Below are 7,339 nucleotides of genomic sequence, written 5' to 3' on the forward strand. Positions count from 1 at the left end.
GGGTGAAAAGAGTCTACAATGCCCAGATCCCAGGGCAAGCTACTGAGCCACACCACCTCTCAGGCATCTTCTGACAAATCTCTGCACCTGGTGAATCTCACTGCAGCAGTTGAAGATGGTGCTACTTCCAGCTGCCCCTCTGCAACAGTTTAGCACCCCCAAAACAGAGACAAAGGAACAGAGCATGCATCCTCAACCACGTTCCAGTTCACAGTCCAGTGTAACTTCTGAGAAAACCAGGTTCGTGTTAAGACGGTACCCTTTGAACTGGAGCAGTAAGACTTGAATGAGCCGGTGCTCAGTCTGTGATCTGCCAGCCCGGCAGGAACTTCTGACAGAACGGCTGTGATAAATAGCAGAGAAGGTGGGGAAGTGATGATAACTTCTTGAATTGCTGTAGGTTGAATTGCACATGAACATGAGTCGGAGCACCAATAAAATCTTGCAAATGCAATTCAGAACACATGGCATGATCCCAAGGGCTTGTTTACACGACAAAGTGTATTTAGACTGAGATAGTGTCAACTTTAAAGAAAAATAAATCTTTCCTCAACCAATTTTTGGATAGGCTCTCCTATTTCAAAAGAAGAGTGACTGAGTCTAAATTAATTTAAGTCCACTCTGACCTGAGCTAAGCTAATGCAAAAAAAAAAGACACGCTATCAATGGAATTGGAGCACCTGCCTAGAGAATGAACGGCTGTTAATAGACCTCTGTGTAGAGCTCCAAGCCTGGAGCAATTTCTCAAAACACATATCAAAAACAGGTGAGAATGTAGCACCAGAGGAAATAATGGCAACAAGGAAAGAGCCATAGAGAGAAAATCCGGGCTGTAAAAAACCCCAGAATTATAATGTTCACTTATCTAGCCATTAATTGCTGCAAATGCACTTCTTCACATGCCCTTCTGAATAGTCATGAGCAATATCTGCAAAAAAAAAAATTATTTTTTGTGGAATGTATTTTTTTCTTTAGAGTTTGGATTTTAGCTTCTCCCTGAAAGCAAATGTCATGCCATAAACTTGGCAAGGACGCATCGCACATCTACTGACAAGAAACTCAGTCCTCTTTCCATAAGACATACTCCCGTCCAGTGTTTTAGCGGACCAGCAGCTAATTTCCAATAGCCTGTGGAAGTTTGCTGTTGGCTGGTTTCTGCCAGTTTGTGACAGTATTTGCGCTGCTTTATCATTACAATCTCGCTAGTAGTCTGAAGCAATGGTAAAATGTATTTACACAGAAATAGACCTTGTCTCCTCACAAATACTCCATATGATATCAGAATAGTTCTTGCCCACGAGAAAATTAAGTGCACCATCATGAATAATTCTGTGCATTTTTCTATGATAATCATAAAATAGTCCTCTAAATTTTCTGATTCAGTAGCAGTTTTTAAAGAACAGCATTAATAACCTAGTCAAACAGGATCTGAGTTCTGATCTCTTCAGTTGTTAAATTAAAAAGTAGATCCTCACCTTTCTTATGTATTAGGTTATAAACTCAAAATGAAAGGAAGAAGTCTGCCCCTCCTTTAAAATGCAATTAAAGTTTCTCAACTCATTAGTTTTTATTTTAATTGAAGTAATATTGCTCCCTGTGTTGCTTAAAAACGGGGGTGAAATATCTATCTTCTCACATCTCTTGTTCAGTATCTGCCCATCTGGACTCTGATCTCATTATCAGAAGAGTATCAGAGGGATGTCAATAGAGCTTCACCAGTGCAAATCTGAGGAGAAAGGAGAATAGCCCTCACCATCTGCACATACCAAGATAATCTGAAATCTCTGATGGGCAAGTTCTGGCAGTTTTTGTCATGACATTTTCAGAGGTTCCTAATTCCGACTGTCCACTGCACCATTCTGCTGGTAGTACCACATGGTAACACAGCAGAACGTGTGACACTCCCCAAGGTTTCTCTGCTCTCACCTCAGCATCTCAGCTTAAGTGACTGGAGGAGGTGATGTCTGCATGCAGGATGTGTTACCCTTTGTTTGCTGCCTGTTTGGCTGGGGTTGTGAAGCAGAACATGAGGCAGGACCAGGAGAGGAGAAACAGCAAGAACTGCAACACCTTCCACATGGGAGACAGAAACGGACCCAAGCCTGTGTGAAACAGGACAAGCAAGAGAGTGAACACAAACACCTGAGGCAACACAGCTCTCAGAAGAAACAAGACGCAGAGTGAAATGAGTCTCAAAAAGGGACTTGCTTCCCCAGCTGAACTCAGTTGTACTACCTGCACCACGCTGAAGCCACCTCACTGAGCCCAGTAACATCGCTATCCCACGGCAGAGCACGTGGCAGGTGTCAGACTGTAAGAGGCGAAAAGCATGGCTGAGAGGTGCTTCCCATTTCCCTGCTACATTCACACCAAATGCTGTATAGATATTATACAAACAGCTTCCCTTCTGTTCAATTTGCTTGCACCTGTTACAATCTAATTAGGAGGAAATTGGGCTTCTTTTGCTCACATCATAAACAGAGGTAACATAAACATATAAATCTTTCCCTTAAACTCTTTTCTTCTTTCTGAAATGCCAGAAGACTGCCCTGTGAACCCAATGTGCAATTCTCTTTTGCATGGCATGATGAATAATGGATCAAGCTTATATCTGCCACAGATGAAAATCGTGCCTTTCTGAAATCCATTCACTGCTCACGGACCCCAAATCCACTAGGTGCTATACATTTCAGCTGTCATAAATCCATGTAATGTTCCTGTGCATGACACTATTCATTTAGACCACCGATTTAGTTAAAATGACAGATGTGAAAATAACACATGTAACCAAACAACTCCCCAGTGATCACACAGCTGCTGAAGCTGAAGGGACTGTGTGCTTTATTCGGGGATAGTCAGGCACTTCCATCCACATTTACCACCTTCTGTCAGTATAATACCAGGCAGAGCTGTGCAGTTCTCACTCATCTTTCTTTTATTCAAGCCCTTCTCCTTCAGGTTTTTGAAAGCAAATTAAGTGCAGTAGGTGGGATCTTACACCCAGTGCCCCTGTGGCTCCTAGGGATCTCGTCACCAATGGATTAGAGCCAAGAGAGAGCAACTCTTAAAGAGGAGGAAACCCAGCAGTTGATCCTCATTTCATCTCTCTTTGGAAAAAGCCCTTGTGTGTGTCAAGAATAATTCAAGGTAAAAACAGAGAATAGGACAACATACAAAACAAAGGGCATTTATTAGCCTTATCTTTAAAGTGTAGATCCCACCGTTCACACTACAGTTCGATAGTCCTGGTTCTCTAAGTAGTCCTGGGCATCCTCAAAGTAGTTTAGGGACCCTCTCAAACTCAGCTAGACAAGATATAGCAAGTCAGGCGATGCTATTAGGGCCCTATTCAGCAATGCCTTTAAGCAAATGCTTATGAACAGTTAATGTAAGTAGCCAAGTGCTTTGATGAATTGGGTCTTTAAACAACAAGGGAGCCATACTTCAAAGTGCCATCGTATAACTCTAAAATGAACATATGGGTCTTAATGTTTTCTAAAGGGCTTTGGGTTTACAATATGCTTCAATTTATTGTGCAGTATCCCATTTTTCTCAATTTTTAACATAATGAAAGTCATCAGGAAAAACTAAGTTTGCTTTTCTGATAGAATGAGCAAAATGTCTTCAGATTATATTTCTCTTTGGCATACAACAAAGAACAACCAGAGGATGTGCTTTCTTCACAGAGAATTCATCATTGTCTTGATATGAAATGGAATATATGCTTTTCCGTTCAAATTACTGTAAATCAGCTTTCATCGTGGACTTTGTGCATAAAATTAGCCTGCCCAACCATGTAAACAAATAAATGAATCAATGTAACATTGTTTTTTGTGGCATATTGTCATCATTCATTAGTAATTTAATTCTGCATGTGTTGTTCAGTTTGATAGACAAGTTGTGCACAGGAAAAAAAATAACATTCTTAAGACTTTGGCACCTACAGCTAAGCTATTAAACTCATATTAATGCATCAAAATAAGTAATCAGCAACTCTGAAAATCAGGTCATTCATTTTTGTGCCTAAATATAGATCCAGATGACTAACTTTAGGCATTCACAGTCGAAAAATGTTCATCCAAATGTGTCATCAGGGAGGGTTGAATAGGTTTCTAGAAGAAACACTTGAGAGAAAAAATCTGAATGATAACAATTTAGATGATAAATAGTATTATAATTTATTATTCATATAGGTCTACTGGTGTGCGTTGCTTTCTGAAGGCAAGAAGAGAAATACAGCTAAATGTGCTACTCTAAACATAAAGACTAGAACTGAGGCTATAAAGACTTAAAACACAATCACTCTTATTCAGCTGACTGTAGTATTTTTTCTGAGGAAAAGATTTATGTAGAGATTTTTCTCCTCTGCCCTGTGAAAATAAAAGGTAAGATGATATTTGTGGATTTAGAAGCAGACAGAAACATCATTAAACAAAACTTTCCAGCTTAGACCTAGACCCGTAAAGATATTTAGACACTTAATTTCTCTGTCAACATCCAACTTCCCATTGACATCAGGGAGGAAACAATGGAAAGAGAGGTTAGAATTTGTCTCTAAAACCAGAAGAGAGATAGGTAGTTCCAAAGAGTGACTTACATGACACTAAGGTAAGTGTATTAGAAAGATTTGATATATGACTCTTTTTCTGTTAATTAGAGAGGAAGAAAGACTAGTTTCAACAGGATGTCCAACTTCTAGAGGTGAAATAAATCCTTTTATTGGTGCCTACATCAAAATCATGTTTCCATATTTCTTTTGATTGAAGCACTCATATATTCCAGCATTGGTAGAATGTGAAACCCAGGAATATTCAGCACCCAAAAATTCCGTGGCTCTGTATAAAACTGCATGACCCTTCATGACCAAGAATAAGGTATTTTACCAGAGATTTTAACAGGACAAACAAACTTTTGCAAAGGGAGCAGTCACACTCTTGACAAAGAGAAAAGAAAGTGTTCTTCTGAGCAGAGGGGCACAGGTATGAGCACTGAGAAAGAATGTGTTCCTTTTTAAAGATGTGTTAAACAACTCCTATGTTCCTGGTGAATCCCACTCCTGGCAGGCTGTGTAGTAAGCAGATAGTGACCATCTGAGTTTCATCCTGTGCCAGCTTCTGTATCTGGCATCCCAGCCAGTTAGTGCAATGGATCACTCTTCCTAAGCATCTAACAGCAGTAATGAGGAGCTACTGATGAAGTTCAAATGCAAAAGAAAATACATTATAGTAAGGACATTCACAGAAATAAGTTATTAAAAACTGCACATTCTGCAAAGAGAAAGATGGATGTTGTTTAAGAGGGTCTTTTTTCTCAGTAAAACACTCATTTCTGTCCCTCTAGTGAAATGTGTCATCATATGTTACAGAGAATCCATTCCTTTTGTGTCTGGGGAGAAAACAGTAGCAGTGTAAAAATTACCCGTGAAGACAGCAATGAGACCAGAATCTGGAAAGCACTTTAAATGTTCATGCCTGGATTACATTTAAGGAAAAAAAATGCTTACAGATTAAATTCTATCTGTGCTACCACTCCATGACATGAGAATGATAGCAAACCACCTCTGAGACCATCTTCAGCAGTGACACTGGAATTTTTGTGGAGTGTTTCAATGTTGGACAGTACATCTTTTCAGTCAGGTCAACACAGATGGCAAAGCTGAGGCTCAGGCTCTAGTAACTATAAATGATGCAGCCACAAAATCCTTTCATAAAGAACAGAAGCATGAAATGGTTCAGAGAGAGTCAAGTCTGTCTATATAAAACATGGATCACTTCTCTTTCTCCCCCCACTGGCAGTAGAGTCTAAATCAACTTTTCTAACTAGTTTAGGCTAGATATCTAAATTTCAGTTATATTTAGGTAAGACCAATGCAGGGTATAGCCTACAACAGGGAATAGCCCTGAAGCACCAAGGTCTATAAGTTCTGCTGAAAGCTTGAATGAAATTTCGTATGTGGAGGTCACTTAGCTCCTTGCTACCCCATCTGCAGAGTTCCGCTCTTGGTCCTGCTCTGGTTGTAAGGTTGTAAGCTCTTCAGCGTTAGTCAATGAGAAGAGGGCAAGTTCCCCAGACACTAGTCAACCAGGATCATGCCTGATTTTCTCCCGGATCTGAGGGCCAGCCAGAGGCAAAAACAGCATCTTTAAGAGAGGGGGGTTTTGCCGAAACAGAAGTAATTCTTACAATTTGTTTCCTGAAACTAGAAGAAAATAAAAACACATGCAAACTTCAGCAGTAGCAAGGCAAAACAATGTATGAGAATCATAGATTTAACTAGCTTCACCACCACAAAACAGCAAGTAAAGGCCTGCTACCCTCACAGCACAGCTGAATAAGCTATGCACCCTCTGGTTACCAAATCTCGAAAGCACAAGCTGTCAGTGCTTTCCTGACATCTCTAAACTTCTGCAGGACTCCTACCGTGCCAGCGGTGCCTCTGTCTTTGTACAGTGCATTTCCCACTAGCAGGTCATACAACAGTACAGTTGGGGGGTGCAATGGATGCAATGCCAGCTTCTGATCGCCCCAGTCACCAACAAAACTGACTACCTTTCCACTTCTGCTAAGCAGTCCCTGATGAGGAACTCGTACTGGGAGTTGTCGTTTTGATAGAAGGCATCAATGACCTGCTTTCTCCCTCTCACACCTCTGGCAGAGGTCCCACTCTTCCTTCTATTGTCTCTGCACATCCTTAACGAGAAATATTAAACTCTCACATTCTCAGAGTCCTTCCCACTCATGCCCTCCTTGCAGCAGGGTGAAATAGCAATAATGAGACTGAATAAATCTCTGATGCAGTGAATATCACTTTCCTTAGGACTTCTCAAGAGCAAGCACAAAAATGGGTTTGCATTCTGCAGCCTCCATCATCCTCGTGATTTGGGTCCAGCTACTCTAAGCCCAGAACAAAGATCATGTGTCAACTTTGGCAAACCACCCCCTCCACTTGATAAAATCAATTAGATAAACGATCCATCTCACGAACAGAAAACACTGTTTGAAAACTGTAATGTTATGTTTACCATAAGACTATTAGGGACAGTGTAGAGAAGTCATATTTAATTATATGTTTTACACCATTTTTACTAATTTTTTCTCATTTTATGGACTGGACAATATTTGACCACTTACAAAGACAAACATTATTCCTTAATCCACTTAGTGCTGATGGGGAAACAGAATAAAGAGGATGTTTGCAGTTTATGGGCACATCTGGTGATGCTGCAGCTCATGAGCCATATTGATATTACTTAAGTGAGTGCCATCTACCACCAGTTATACACAAGGCCCACAGTTTCCGTGTGTCGTGGTTTGAGGAGGGGGGCATTTTCCCCCGTAC

Source organism: Buceros rhinoceros, unplaced genomic scaffold (assembly GCF_000710305.1).
Source record: "Buceros rhinoceros silvestris isolate BGI_N320 unplaced genomic scaffold, ASM71030v1 scaffold5256, whole genome shotgun sequence".
Lineage (NCBI taxonomy): Eukaryota > Metazoa > Chordata > Aves > Bucerotiformes > Bucerotidae > Buceros > Buceros rhinoceros.